General features: G+C 33.6%; 1 long non-coding RNA gene across 1 annotated transcript; it reads left to right on the top strand.

Annotated features, from left to right (window-relative positions):
* Positions 1-8,177: 8,177 nt before the first annotated feature.
* On the top strand, positions 8,178-9,161 carry LOC134276853 (uncharacterized). Its single transcript, XR_009994126.1, has 3 exons — positions 8,178-8,219; positions 8,466-8,539; positions 8,731-9,161. It is a non-coding gene; the product is annotated as an uncharacterized LOC134276853 (long non-coding RNA).
* The last annotated feature ends 6,456 nt before the right edge of the window (positions 9,162-15,617 follow it).

Here is a 15,617-nt window from a genome sequence, read left to right as displayed (position 1 = left end):
ACTTCCTGTTTTTGGTACCGACAAAAACATCTTTTCTGTCCATTACACCCTTCACAGCCTTCTTTTGATTCGGTCGGAGCAAGGGAATATTAAATCTCTTGCAAATATCATCTTCGATGTTATTTTCCATGGGCGCAGCCATGTTTGATGAAAATTGCTCTGTTACGCAAACTCGGATTGGCTGAAGTTGACAACTTCCAATAGGGGGCGCTCATCTGGGTTTACAAAGTCTTACTCAATCTGCCAAGGAAAGAGGAGAGGAGCGGATCGTCACCCTTGGCTAGCGAAGATGTGCATAGTGCAATGATAGACACTGCTATCAGAACCTCATCCTCCATTTTTATAACTTTGACAGAGAGAGAAATATGGCGGGGAAAACACGTTGGAATACGTAGTTTAAGATATGTATTAGCGTGAGTACAGGAAAGTATTATAATACAAAAGTATTATAATACTTGCATTATACTACAAATCTCATCGTGTATACCGGCCTTAACGATGGGGTAACCTTCGTCATCTTTCAGAGTCTGCAGTGAACTCGTCCAGCAGGCTTCTATGCTGGGTTTTTTAACAACACTCATCGAGAGAAACAATCCTAAATATGCAGACATTTCCTCAGCATCCGTTAAATACCATTCATGTGTTCTAGAGTTTGGTTTAGGATCATAAGATGGATCTGTTAAAAATAGTTCTGCATACAAATTCGTTTCATCTACGAGGATGTCGATAAGACCTTTTCGATCTGTCCTCTGGATTGGAAAGTTTTCTGAAATATTCTATTGGATGAGCCTCTATGTCCGGTGGGTCAACGGGACCCATATGCCGTGAGAACGGAAAGATATTGTGTGCAGATATTCAAAATTTTCCACATACCGTACGTTTGTCCACAGTCTATTGATTTCTGGAATATTTAAATCTGCATCACTTTCTGCGTCTGAATCTTCGGAAATGTAATCATAATCAGACTCATTGTCTGAAGCGGAATCCATACTGTCCAAATCATGCAAAATGACGTAAGAATGCCGATGACGTAATTTTGGACAATTTTTACGGTAACTTGTATGTCCCGAGTATCATTATATAAGTTATAATACTCTAGTATAAAAATTATTTGATGCAAAATTAGGGAATAACTATCTTCAAATTTGGTATTTGCGACCGTTAATGCTGATTTAACGGTCGCAAACTGAGTTTTATCGGCGACGCGTAAGCGGAGCCGGTAAAACGAATGTTTGCGACCGTTAAATCAGCAATAACGGTCGCAAATACCAAATTTGAAGAAGAGTTATTCCCATTCTAATGCAATCTATGCATACATGAAATACGTCACGGGGCATTGTGTTTTTGCGTCCCTCTATTATGACGTCACAATGTAAAGACGTAACGTCAGGAATTGCTACTGATAGGAAATAATATTTTCATCTTTTGCAGTACAGTCTTGATAATAAACATTTATTACACACTTAGTAATAAATACAGGTTTTTTTGCATATGCGATATGGCTGATTAAACCACAAAAACAGTACTTGTGATCATACACAATTTTTGGTGGGTTTATATTCTCTTAATTTTAACTTTTTGAAAATAAGGTTAATCTTAATTTACAAATACTTGTAAATTATTTTCAAATTAGGATCAAGTGCATTGAAATAGAAGTAGAAACAAACCCAAATCGTTGAGACAATAGGCCTAGCTGCAATAATGTAGCCCTCTCCGAATTTTTTTATCTGATATTTTCTGGAGAGGGCTACAATTCCATCGCATCTCCGTAATGGTGCAAATATATTTTTTTGATACGGGTGATTGGAGGCAAAATAAATTATTTTTACATTAAACTTACTTCTTATAAGACGGAATTTTTATTCACTGTCAACAACATAGCCTGTTAAACTCGAAAACCATGTAAAATAAATCTGTCTTTCCCAGCTGCAATATTAAGCAGCCATGACAGTTCACGCGTGACGTAGTGAGACTTTCGCTTGAAATTTGGAACATCCAAATAAAGCAAATGTCGATGTTTTTAACGATTGTGCTATAATATATTACAAAAACATCGATAAATAAAACCATTTCAAGTGTTTTTTTTGCGCAAACAGCGATACGTATGCTTAAAATAAGGGAAATCCTAGTAGATCCGCTCCTATAGAACCTAAATTCTCATTGGCTGTCCCGAAATACAATCCATCAAGGTCAGTAAACATGGCGGATAAATTCAAGTTATTGAAGATGTTGACACACACAAAAAATAACTGATACTGTAGAAGTACTTTTTTCCGCGTGGTATTAATTTACGCTGTGTACGCGGTCACAAATTTTCCGCGGAAATTGGTCCAAGCGTACTCAATATAAACGTAAGGCATTTAGTGACAGTCTAAGAAATCCGCGTAATTTTCTACCCGCGGATTAAACAGAAATTGAGATTCCGCGGAATTATGACCCCGTGGAAAAAAGTACGTCTACAGTATATGGATCGTTGTGAATATTTTTGGATCGATTTATGTTTTGCATAATTACATATTTGGATTCCAGGTAAGAGATGGTAATAAAATAGCCGTTTACTGATAATTTGAGCCGAAATCCGTGCGGGAGTGATCCACTGCCGCATCTGCGCCATTATAGAGATCCCAAGGAGTTGTAGCCCTCTCCCCCAAAAAAAAAAAAATCGGAGAGGGCTACATTATTGCAGCTACAATAGACCATGTACATGTATGTAAGAAGTCCATGCATGATTATTTACTTATTTTCTTCTCAACTTAATGTATGTTGTATTTTATTACTAAGTATGTAATAAATATAATAAAACATACCCTTTTCCACATCACACCCTGTATCAGCCCTCGACCAATATCAGCCCTCGGGCCTTCGGCCCTATGGCTGATATTGGTGTCTCGGGCTGATACAGGATGTGATATGGAAAAGGGTATGTATTATTCTCTATGTAGTGTTTTATATGAAAATAAAGGATTTTTTCTCGCCAATAATGTTGTAACAAAAGGAAGTATTATTACAAGGTTTGTACACATTGACAGACTACTATATTCCGGAATAACGTCAATTTTCGTCTTGTCCCGTTCTAACCACAGGCACCTGAAGTATGGATAATACCCCCCCCCTTTTTTAATGAAAAAAATGTAAGAGTGTATAATACCTCGAAAATATAAAATTTCCCCGTCAAACACATCTATATGTCGTTATATGCAAGCAGATTGTACTTTTTCTAATGTTTTAAGAATGGCCCTATTCGGTATAATAAAAATTTTTATTATACCGAATAGGGCCATTCTTTAAACGTGAGAAAAAATACAATCTGCTTGCATATAACGACATATAGATGTGTTTGACGGGGAAATTTTTATATTTTCGAGGTATTATACACTCTTACATATTTTTTTTTCATTAAAAAAAAGGGGGGGGTTAATTATCCATACTTCAGGTGCCTGTGGTTGTAACAGGAAAATACCTTCAACAAAGTAGAAAAAAGTTGAAAAATCTTCTCGCATCTCTTTAATATCTTACAGGATCGTTCTCTTACATCATATTTAGGCATAATATGTTTGTTGAAAACCTCCAATAAGAGAACAGATACCCACATCCTTTGAAATAAAAGTCCTTTAGGATTTCCCATTCAATGAAAAATTAGTATAACGCATTTTACATGGTGAAAAAAGAAAATTTTGACGGTAAAATTTACAAATTTGAATTGACATACAATGAGTACTTTTAAACAACAACTTGTTCCAAAAAGATAAAGAAAATTTTCAAGGCGCTAAGGTATTTAATCAAACATGATCCGTGTCTTGCAAATATGTCCCGCTGCGTAAATGACGCCATGTCAAATATATATTTGTTAACAGCTTATTAATTTATTCCGAATTCAAGAGGCAATGTTTATTCAAATTTATATCAGTGGAAAGTACTGAGAAATTACTTTTGATACATATAGGTTTCATCAGATCTTACCGGTTAATAAGAAACTTACTAGAGAATCGAAATGTCTTGCAGAAATGTCCCCAGCTGCTTAAAATGACGTCTGACGTTCTAAGAATGCACGATTTGGGACATACGTCATTGTGCATTGTAGCAACCTCTAATGATAAAACGCCGCTTAATGATACAACTAGCATTAAGCGTTGCAATTGCAACGCTAAATGCCACAAATTATTGCATTAATAGCTGACATTCTACCGCCAATGCTAAATCGCCGCTTGATGATAGAATTATACTAGGGATGTCAACGAATATTCGAATATTCGAATATTCATTCGATGAGTTGATATTCGAATATAAATTCATGATTCGAATATTCGTTTTTAAGCATTAAAAAGAGAGAAAAACCTTGCAAGTTTTATTATAAATTGAATCAAGTTTGTACAAAATTAAAAGACACTCCTCTTGGATTACCTTAAGGTTGTGGAGAGTGTATCTATTAAAATAATTCATTCCTTTGTTCAGTCAATTGGTGGTATAATAGTGCTAAGTACATGCAATCAGCTTGTATTGTTGTAAGGACATAGTTTTACAGTAAACACAAGGATCCCTTGTTTATGTAAATATCATTTAAATAAATTATCAGGAAATTAATGAGCAAAAAGTTATTTCTCCATTGGATAATTGTTCTGTTTGGTAAAAATTTATAGGTGTTATCAGTGTTTACTTTATTAACTAAAGACGGTCAATTAATCTGAAACATACTTGAAGAATTTTCTTTTGAATTTTAAAAAAAAATCATTACAATTTGGATGTATACATGTACTCTTCATATAATAGATAATTAAAAAAATATAATAATTGTGTTGCATTTACCTAACTCTACATGCGTTTTTATTCCAAAGTAATAGCATAAAACCTATACTCATTGACAGGGGAGTGAAAATATATATTTTATAATAGATATATTTATTTTATCGAATATTCGAATATATTCGAATACTCCTATCGAATATTCGAATATCAATTATTGACAATTTTGACATCCCTAAATTATACCATTATAAGCGTCACAAATGCAAAGCAACATTGACGCATATGCCTAGGTCACATTTCCCGGCCGGCGGCCGTAGACCGGTGGTAATCGGTGGTAATCCGTGGTGTTAACGATACTCCAACATCGGTCCACATCGGCCAAGCAGTCCTTAAAGAATCAGTCACATTATCCAGCGATGGATAAACGATGGGCAACCAATGCATTTTATGATAAAAATGGCGTGGTTGCCGGCCGGACTTACAAAGGCCCAGCGAAGCATTGCTAATCATAAAAATATGTTCTAGGATAATCGGCCGATGTATATTACATCGCTGAATTCATTGGTGAACATTGTTAGAACATCGGTTGACTACGGGCCAATGTTTGGTCGAACATCGACCGGTGATCGGCCGTTATCTGTTGAACACCACTCAACCCCCCGATGACCTCAGATTCAACGGACAATTGACGATGCTCGGCCATACATCTGCCGATCCGTGTAAGATGTGTTAATGATGGGTTGCCGATGAGGAGTGATTTGAGGCATCGTTGGAGACATCGCTGAATTTTAACTATGAATTATTTCCTACCGATGACCCCACCGATTCGCAAAATCGCCTCAGTCACCGTCCGATCACTAGTGGTGCCCGGCCGGCAACCACGCCATTTTCATCGAAAAACGCATCGGTTTCTCATCGTATACCCCATCGCTGGATAATGTGACTGATACTTTAATGAAACAAGCAAATATCGACATAGCCGACGACTAATGATACACACTAGTGTATCATTAAGCGTTGTAGCTGCAACCTTTAATGCTATACGATTCATAAATATCTTGCATAATCTAAGAGACACGCACGTCCACATTTCCTATGCAAGGAAATATCATTTGCCAAATCATTTATATATGCCCTTGTGCTTCTTTTTCACCTCGAGCAATTAGTCTCGTATGATAAAAATAAAATACAAAACAGCAATTTATTCAATTATATCTTATACACTGTTGGGGAATTTTACAAAAAAGGGAAATATTGATGCGAAACGCTTGTAAATTGAGTTCATGAGGAAGTCGAGGTTTTTGCTTACAACAGTGTGAACTTTCAGGTCTTAGTTCGCATTAACCCCCCGTTCACACATTGACGCCGCTTCTACTACGATCAAAGCGTGGCCGAATGCATGGCCGATCGTTACAAATCGCAGGAGAAACGTTGTGAAGTCGTCATAAGCGTAGTATGATCGCAGTAGGGTCTTCATGGTTGGAGAGCTCTACGCTCTCACCACGCTTATTTTGAACATGTTCAAAACAAGCGTAGCGGGATCGTGGCCAACAAGAATCGGGGTTATAAGCGTACAAGCAGCGCGGAAGCATCGTAGAGAGATCTTTGTGATCGTAGTAAAAGCGCCGTAAGAGCGTAGGTACTTATCAAGTACGCTCCTACAACGCTCCCTCTACGTTCGTACTACGTTCTCACTTCTCTCTACGTTCCTACGAAAACCTACAATGACCTTACGCCAATCATATCACGACCTATCAGACAGGAGTTTGTTCTTACAGCGCTGATATTTGACCAATCGTCATCTGTATACTACATGTAAAGGGTGACAATATATTTGATCATTTGAAATTGAGACTTTTCACATCTTGTTACAGTTACAATTGAAAATGCCCGTAAACCATGTGGTAAAAGCCGCAAAAAATGCGGTTGCAAGATATGTATCATCGCTAAAATCGTACTACAAAAATCTGCGGTTGCGAGATATATTTACACCATCGCCAAAATCGTACTAGAAGCGTAAAGCAATCGTAATATGATCGACACCACCGTAGCGACATCGTGGTACAGTCATCCAGGCCTGTGTAGCGTCGTAATATGGTCTTCAATGTCGTAGTGGCAGCGTAGCGTAAACGCAGTAAACACGGTCGCTTCCCAGGTAGCACAAAACATTTTCAAAACATTTTATTGGTGTTGTAAAAAGGTTTTTTCGAAACATTTCAGACTAAACATTTTAAATATGTTTTTAAAACATTTCCTTTTCTCATTATAACATTTTAAAAACATTTTTAAAATGTTTTCAAAAAGCTTATGATTAAATCCTTTTGGAACATTTTTCTAAAATATTTTTGAAACGTTTTAAAAATGTTTCAAAAGGTATGTTTAACTTTCAAATATCAAAGATTTTTATATTACGTTTTAAAAACGTTCTTAAAACATGAAATGAAACATTCCTTTTCCATAAATTTGAAACATTGCATAAATACGTCTCTGAAACATTTGGAAGGAACGTTGTCAAAATGTTTTTGAAACATTCTTAATTCATTTAAGGGTTTTTATAGCTTCCAAATATCAAAGATCTTATAAAACGTTTTAAAAACGTTCTTAAGACATGAAATAAAACATTCTTTTTTTTGTAAATAGAAAACATTGCATATGCGTTTCTAAAACATTTGTAAGGAACATTTTAAAAATATTTTTAAAACATTCTTAATATCGCTGTTAGTTAAAAACATTCAATTCCGGATATTTTTCGGCCTAGGCAGTGAAAATGTTTATTTAAAACATTAACTAAAATAATTATTTTCACTACCATTGAAACATTTTAATTATAGTTTTGACATTTTTTGAAAACATTTTTAAAATGTTCTTAAAACATTCAAATAATGTATTATTGCGATTTTTCTAAAATTTAGTTTATGAAGAAAAAAAGAATATATAGAAAGAATAGTGTTAAAATGAGGAATTGTAGTTATTTTTTAATTGAAAGATTTTTTTTTCCGGTATTTTATAATGATTTCTAGTTTTGGCTTATTGATAAAACAGACATAATTTATATAAAATCCTTTGATTAAACAAATCAAAAAATCAATAAATGAAAGGATAGGCAAACAAAAAAATTTAAAATATAAATAAATGTATAAAATCATAAGCATTAAATAAAACTCTTAATGTCTTTTAAAAAAAGAATGTTCTTCAGCAAATCTGTGATCCACTCCCAGAATTTTACTCTGAGGCATTAGATAGGGATTGGCACACTGGTCAGTTTCAGTGTCTTGATAACCTCTTATGCAATTCTCCTGCTGGGCAGCGCGTTACAGAGTATAGTGGTTTGCTGCTTATCTAGGCCAAATTTTGAATTCTGGTAAACAAGATGCATATGTGCGCGCTTACTCCGTGCCGATTTGAATGAGAAGACTTTGCACCATATAAACATGATAAACCACGATAATAACCTCGGGACTTATTAACTTTGAATGGTAAGAATTATTCCTTTATCATAGACTTTAAAAGATCATTTAAAATTACTTTTATACAACCAGTGTATGATCAATAACTTTGTACAAATGTATGTAGCAATGACAAAGCGTTAAGATTATATACATGTATTTGATTTGAATATTTCAATCTTAAGGCAACACAATTATATCCTTGATTCAACTATTCGTTGTCTTTGTGAAATGTTAATCATCAAACAATATTTTAAAAATGAAATTTCTTTACAGCATGGTGTTGGTTGCATCATCCGTATTTTCAAATTCCCACATTCAAAAGACCCGCCTTTGGTGAAGGCAAAGGTGTACGTAAATACTATTACTCTTCAATAATATTGTCATAGTAATTATTTTTCTGCTTTTTTCAATGCAAATGAGGAAAGAACTTAAATTTGATATAATTATTTAAAATATTTTTTGTATATTTTCATTGATTATCTTAAGATACATTAGATGTAGAACGCTGATAGAAACACAATTTTCCTTATCTTTACAGATTGTGCTATTCTCTCCGAGGGGCGGATTCCTTATCAGCCTTTTCAGTGTATGTGATTCTAACTAAGTCTTATAGATCCGCCGCTCTGTTCTACCTATACCATGTAAACAGTGAACATAGGATTTCTGTGATTCTGTTCTTTTAAAATTCAGTGAATGGATTAGACGCCGTTTTCAACCTTTAAAAACCCGGTGACTTGAAAAAAAATAAATTAAAACTTGTACCGAGAATGGAATTTAAATGTGATTAACATATTGAATATGGGTTTGTATTAAAGATTCAAAAATTAAATATAATTTGTGTTTATTTCTTTTAAAATATAAATATTTCATTATTTAATGAGATAAAGTAAAAATTCAGGAAAAATACTTTTGTAACCTCGACTTGAATGTTTTGAAAACGTTTTAAAAACCAAACAAATTAAACGTGAATAAAACATTTTTGAAATTTTTTTTGTTACATTTTAAAACAATGTTATGATAACATTTGTTGAAATATTTTGTAAAATGTTTTAAAAACATTTAAAAAACCATACAAAATCACGTGATTAAAACATTGTTGTAAAATGTTTTTGTGACATTTTAAGAAAATGTTCCGGAAACATTTGCTGAAATATTTCACTAAAATGTTTTAAAAACGTTTAAAAAACCATACAAATTCACGTGATTAAAACATTATTCAAAATGTTTTTGCAACATTTTAATAAAATGTTCTGACAACATTTTGCTGAAATATTTCACAAAAATGTTTTAAAAACGTTTAAAAAACCATACAAAATCACGTGATTAAAACATTTTTAAAAATGTTTTCGCAACATTTTGAAAATGTTTTAAAAACATTTTTAAAATGTTTTTGTGTTAGCTGGGTTGTCGGCAACGGTCTACTTAACATCGTGGTAGAAGCGTGTTAGCAGCGCGTATGATGAAGGGACATCGTAGTAAGGTCGTAACGAAGACCACAATTTACCAGATTGTTCTATTTAGACGCCGGCTGCGATCTGCCCCGATTCAAAAAAATTTCAGATCGTGGCTTGATCAGGATGATCGCCGTAGAGTCGCAGCTGTGTGTGAAGGGGGGGGGGGGGGGGGTAAGGAACTCTCAAGTCTATGTCAACGAAGCCAATATTTCTATCAGTGTTACTGTTTTTGCCCTATTGTTTCTGACGAACTTCTTTCGAGTACTAGTTTTTAACCTCTTTTGATAGGAGTTCTTGCCATGTATTTTTAACTTGTGAAATCAAGGATACATAACAATATTCAATATTTCGTCAAAATTAACACTCATCAATTTTCCTTTACAAAATATCGTCACTTTTTCAACTCGTCAAATAACCACATATAGTAAAAAACAATTAATTTTTACTACAGTACATTATAAAAGAACTGCTCAGATTTCAATTTTAAAAATAGGTAGACGAAAGCTAAGACGTAAAGTTAAAGTAAGGTCACCCCAATGCAATTTGAGTGTATTATTAGGTCTTTCCACCTTTCTGTGGAAAGACCTATTTAGGGCTTTCCACCTTTCTGTGGAAAGACCTCTTGAAATGCTTATGTTTATTATTATTATTATTAGGTCTTTCCACCTTTCTGTGGAAAGACCTATTGATTTCCTTCTGTTTCTTTTTTTCCTTTTTATTATTAGGTCTTTCCACCTTTCTGTGGAAAGACCTATTGATTTCCTTCTGTGTCTTTTTTTCCTTTTTCTTATTAGGTCTTTCCACCTTTCTGTGGAAAGACCTATTGATTTTCTTCTGTTTCTTTTTTTTATTATTAGGTCTTTCCACCTTTCTGTGGAAAGACCTATTGATTTTCTTCTGTTTCTTTTTTTTATTATTTTTTATTATTTTTCCGCCGTGTGATTTTGAGTTTCAAGATTTATCGAAAAGATTTTTAGTTCATAAGAATGTACTTCATAAAAGATTTTCGCAGTTGACCCTGCGTATATGAACTTTGATCCTTTTCGGAGTTATTACCCCTTTCGCAAGAAAGCTTGTTATCGCTACTCCTCCGAAACCATAAACCGTAGAGAAATGAAACCTTCACTATTGTCTTTGACTAATTTAGTAGACACTCCAATGATTCATTGCGAAAGTATTCATTGACCCCTTCAGTGAGTTATTGCCCCTGAAACTTTTTGAATTTTACAAATAATTAAAAATTTTCAAAACAAGAAGTCGTAGAGACATGGGACCAACTGCATAAGATTTATTGACCTTTGACATTAAAATTCATGTAAAGGTCAAAGGTCAAGGTCATTCCCAAAATGAGAAAATTAGCTCTTTTTGTATCTCTTTTGTCTTTCAACATATACTTAATGTCTATCCATCAGTGATATGTACTCTTAAAACTGTTTCAAAGATTTCATTCTTGTCCCCTAAGATTAAACCTTTTAAAAGTTATTGCCCCTTGTGCGAAAAATCTTGTTATCGCTACTCCTCCGAAACTGTAGACCCTACAGACACCAAACCTTCACTAATTTCTTAAGGATCTTTAGACCTAACTTCATTGTATAAGTGCAAAAGAATCAGATGACCCCTTGTATGAGTTATTGCCCTTTAACTTCTTTATACTTACTATTAAACCTTGTATCTTGAAAACTATAAATGGTAGAAGCATGGGGCCAACTGCATTGTGACCCATGACCTTTGACCTTGAATATTTTGTCAAGGTCAAAGGTCAAGGTCATTGCAAAAATGAGAAATTAAGCTCTTTTTATATATCCTTTGTCTTTTAACATATGCAATCAGTCTTTGCATCATTAATATGTACACTTAAAACTATTTCAAAGATTTCATTTTTGTTCCCCAAGATAGACTCTATCAAAAGTTATTGCCCCTTATGCGAAAAACATTGTTATCACTACTACTTCAAAACTGTAGACCGTAGAGGCATGAAACCTTCACTTATGTCTTAAGGGTCTTTAGGCACACCTTCATACTATAAGTACTAAAGGATCTAATGACCCCTTATATGAGTTATTGCCCTTTAACTTCTTTATACTTACTATTAAACCTTATATCTTGAAAAATATAAATGGTAGAAGCATGGGGTTAATTGCAATGTGTCCTTTGACCTTTGACCTTGAAAATTTTTTCAAGGTCAAAGGTCAAGGTCATTTAAATTTTTTTTTTTTTTAAACATTTTCATTTTTTTTTCAAGCCATTTCCCTTAAAATTAAATTTAGAGTGTAAAATATAAAACTATAAGAAATTTAAAAAGGTGGAAAGACCTCTTATTGTTCTGTGAACAATAAGCCTCCTAGTTATTTTTTATTATTTTTCCTTTTCCGCCATGTGATTTTGAGTTTCAAGATTTATCGAAAAGATTTTTAGTCCATAAGAATGTACTTCATAAAAGATTTTCGCAGTTGACCCTGCGTATATGAATTTTGATCCCTTTCAGAGTTATTACCCCTTTCGCAAGAAAGCTTGTTATCGCTACTCCTCCGAAACCATAAACCGTAGAGAAATGAAACCTTCAATATTGTCTTCGACTAATTTAGTAGACATTCCAATGATTCATTTTGAAAGTATTCATTGACCCCTTCAATAAGTTATTGCCCCTGGAAGTTTTAGAATTTTACAAATAATTAAAAATTTTCAAAACGAGGACATGTAGAGACATGGGACCAACTGCATAAGATTCATTGACCTTTGGTCTTGAAATTTATTGAAAGGTCAAAGGTCAAGGTCATTCCAAAACTGCGAAATTTAGCTCTTTTTATATCTCTTTTGTCTTTAAACATATACTGAATGTCTATGCATCATTAATATGTACTTTTCAAACTGTTTCAAAGATTTAATTCTTGTCCCCTTAGATTAACTTCTTTAAAAGTTATTGCCCCTTGTGCGAAAAACCTTGTTATCGCTACTCCTCTGAAAACGTACACCGTAGAGACATCAATCCTTCACTAATGTCTTAAGGGTCTTTAGGCCTAACTTCACTGAATAAGTGCAAAAGGATCTGATGACCCCTTATATGAGTTATTGCCCTTTAACGTCTTTGTACTTACTATTAAACCTTATAACTTGAAAACTATAAGTGGTAGAAGCATGGGGTCAATTGCATTGTGACCCTTGACCTTTGACCTTGAATATTTTTTCAAGGTCAAAGGTCAAGGTCATTCATTTTTTTTATTTTCATTTTTTCTATGCTTTAAGAGAGTTTTGGTTTCTTTTTCAAGGAATTTAATTTTTAGGAGTCAGAAATAAAACAAAGTTCAAAGAAGGTGGAAAGACCTCTTATTGTTCTGTGAACAATAAGTCTCCTAGTTATTTTTTATTATTTTTCCGCCGTGTGATTTTGAGTTTCAAGATTTATCGAAAAGATTTATAGTCCATAAGAATGTACCCCGTAAAAGATTTTCGCAGTTGACCCTGAATATATGAACTATGACCCCTTTCGGAGTTATTACCCCTTTCGCAAAAAAGCTTGTTATCGCTACTCCTCCGAAACCGTAAACAGTAGAGAAATGAAACCTTCACTAATGTCTTTGACTACTTTAGTAGACACTTCATTGATTCATTGCGAAAGTATTCATTGACCCCTTCAGTGAGTTATTGCCCCTGAAACTTTTTGAATTTTACAAATAATTAAAAATTTTCAAAACAAGAAGTCGTAGAGACATGGGACCAACTGCATAAGATTCATTGACCTTTGACCTTAAAATTCATGTAAAGGTCAAAGGTCAAGGTCATTCCAAAAATGAGAAAATTAGCTCTTTTTGTATCTCTTTTGTCTTTCAACATATACTTAATGTCTATGCATCAGTGATATGTACTCTTAAAACTGTTTCAAAGATTTCATTCTTGTCCCCTAAGATTAAACCTTTTAAAAGTTATTGCCCCTTGTGTGAAAAACCTTGTTATCGCTACTCCTCCGAAACTGTAGACACTTGAGACACCAAACCTTCACTAATGTCTTAAAGGTCTTTAGACTTAACTTCATTGTATAAGTGCAAAAGAATCTGATGACCCCTTATATGAGTTATTGCCCTTTAACTTCTTTGTACTTACTATTAAACCTTATAACTTGAAAACTATAAGTGGTAGAAGCATGGGGTCAATTGCATTGTGACCCTTGACCTTTGACCTTGAATATTTTTCAAGGTCAAAGGTCAAGGTCATTCTTTTTTTTTTTAAATTTTCATTTTTTCTATGCTTTAAGAGAGTTTTGGTTTCTTTTTCATGGAATTTAATTTTTAGGAGTCAGATATAAAACAGAGTTCAAAGAAGGTGGAAAGACCTCTTATTGTTCTGTGAACAATAAGTCTCCTAGTTATTTTTTATTATTTTTCCGCCGTGTGATTTTGAGTTTCAAGATTTATCGAAAAGATTTTTATTCCATAAGAATGTACTCCATAAAAGATTTTTGCAGTTGACCCTGCGTAAATGAACTTTGACCCCTTTCGGAGTTATTACCCCTTTCGCAAAAAAGCTTGTTATCGCTTCTCCTTCAAAACCGTAAACCGTAGAGAAATGAAACCTTCACTAATGTCTTCAACAAATCTAGTAGACACTTTATTGATACATTATAAAAGTATTCATCAACCCCTTGAATGAGTTATTGCCCCTGAAACTTTTTGATTTTTACAAATAATTAAAAATTTTGAAAACCAGAAGTCATAGAGACATGGGACCAACTGCATAAGATTTATTGACCTTTGACTTTAAAATTAATGAAAAGGTCAAAGGTCAAGGTCACTCCAAAATTTAGAAATTAAGCTCTTTTTATATCTCTTTTGTCTTTCAACATATACTTTATGTCTTTGCATCATTGGTATGTACTTTTAAAACTATTTCAAAGATTTCATTCTTGTCCCCTAAGATTGACCCTCTCAAAAGTTATTTCCCTTTGTGTGAAAAACCTTGTTATCGCTACTCCTCCAAAACCGTAAACAGTAGAGGCATGAAACCTTCACTTATGTCTTAAGGGTCTAAAGATACAACTACAATGTAACATTGCATAAGGATCTGATGACCCCTTATATGAGTTATTGCCCTTTAATGCAGAAGCACTTACTATTAAATCTTATATCTTTAAAAGTATAAGTCGTAAAGACACGGAGTCAATTGCATTGTGTCTCTTGACTTTTGACCTTGAAGATCTGATCAAGGTCAAAGGTCAAAGTTATTCCAAAATTGAAAAATTAAGCTCTTTTTATATCTCTTTTGTCTTTCAAGATATACATTCTCTCATTGTATTATTAATATGTACTCTTAAAACTCTTTCAAAGATTTGATTCTTGTCCTGGAAGATTAGCCCTTTTAACAGTTACTGCCCTTTGTGCTAAAAAACTTGTTATCACTACTCCTCCTAAAGTGTACATTGTAGAGACAGCAAACCTTCACTTATGTCTTAAGGGCCTTAAGGCATAACTTCATTGTATGAATGTGAAAGGATCTGATGACCCCTTGTGTGAGTTATTGCCCTTTAATGACTTTTTACTTACTATTAAACCTTATAACATGAAAACTATAAGACGCAGAGGCATAATGTTAATTGCAATGGGATTCTTGACCTTTGATCTTTAATATACTTTCAAGGTCAAAGGTCAAGGTCATTCCCAAAATTAAGCATTTTTCATAGCTCTTTTGACCTCTTAAAATGTATTTTTAAAACTATTTAAAAGATTTCATTCTTGTTTACTAAGATTGACCCTTATAAAAGTTATTGCCCCTTAATTGTTTGAAAAAAGCTTGTTATTGCTACTCCTTTGAAACTAAAAATTGTAGAGATATGACCCTTTAATAAATTCATCATCTAATCTAGTAGACTCTTTAATCTTTCAATGCAAAAGTATTTGTTGACCCCTAAAATGAGTTCTTGCCCATGCAAGCTTTTAAAGTTTACAAATAATTAAATATTTTCGAAATGAGACATGGGAAC

The sequence above is a fragment of the Saccostrea cucullata genome, unplaced genomic scaffold (genome assembly GCF_032062105.1).
Source record: "Saccostrea cucullata isolate Sc308-1 unplaced genomic scaffold, CSIRO_AGI_Scuc_v1 ctg7786, whole genome shotgun sequence".
Lineage (NCBI taxonomy): Eukaryota > Metazoa > Mollusca > Bivalvia > Ostreida > Ostreidae > Saccostrea > Saccostrea cuccullata.
This window is presented reverse-complemented; position numbering and strand designations above follow the sequence as displayed.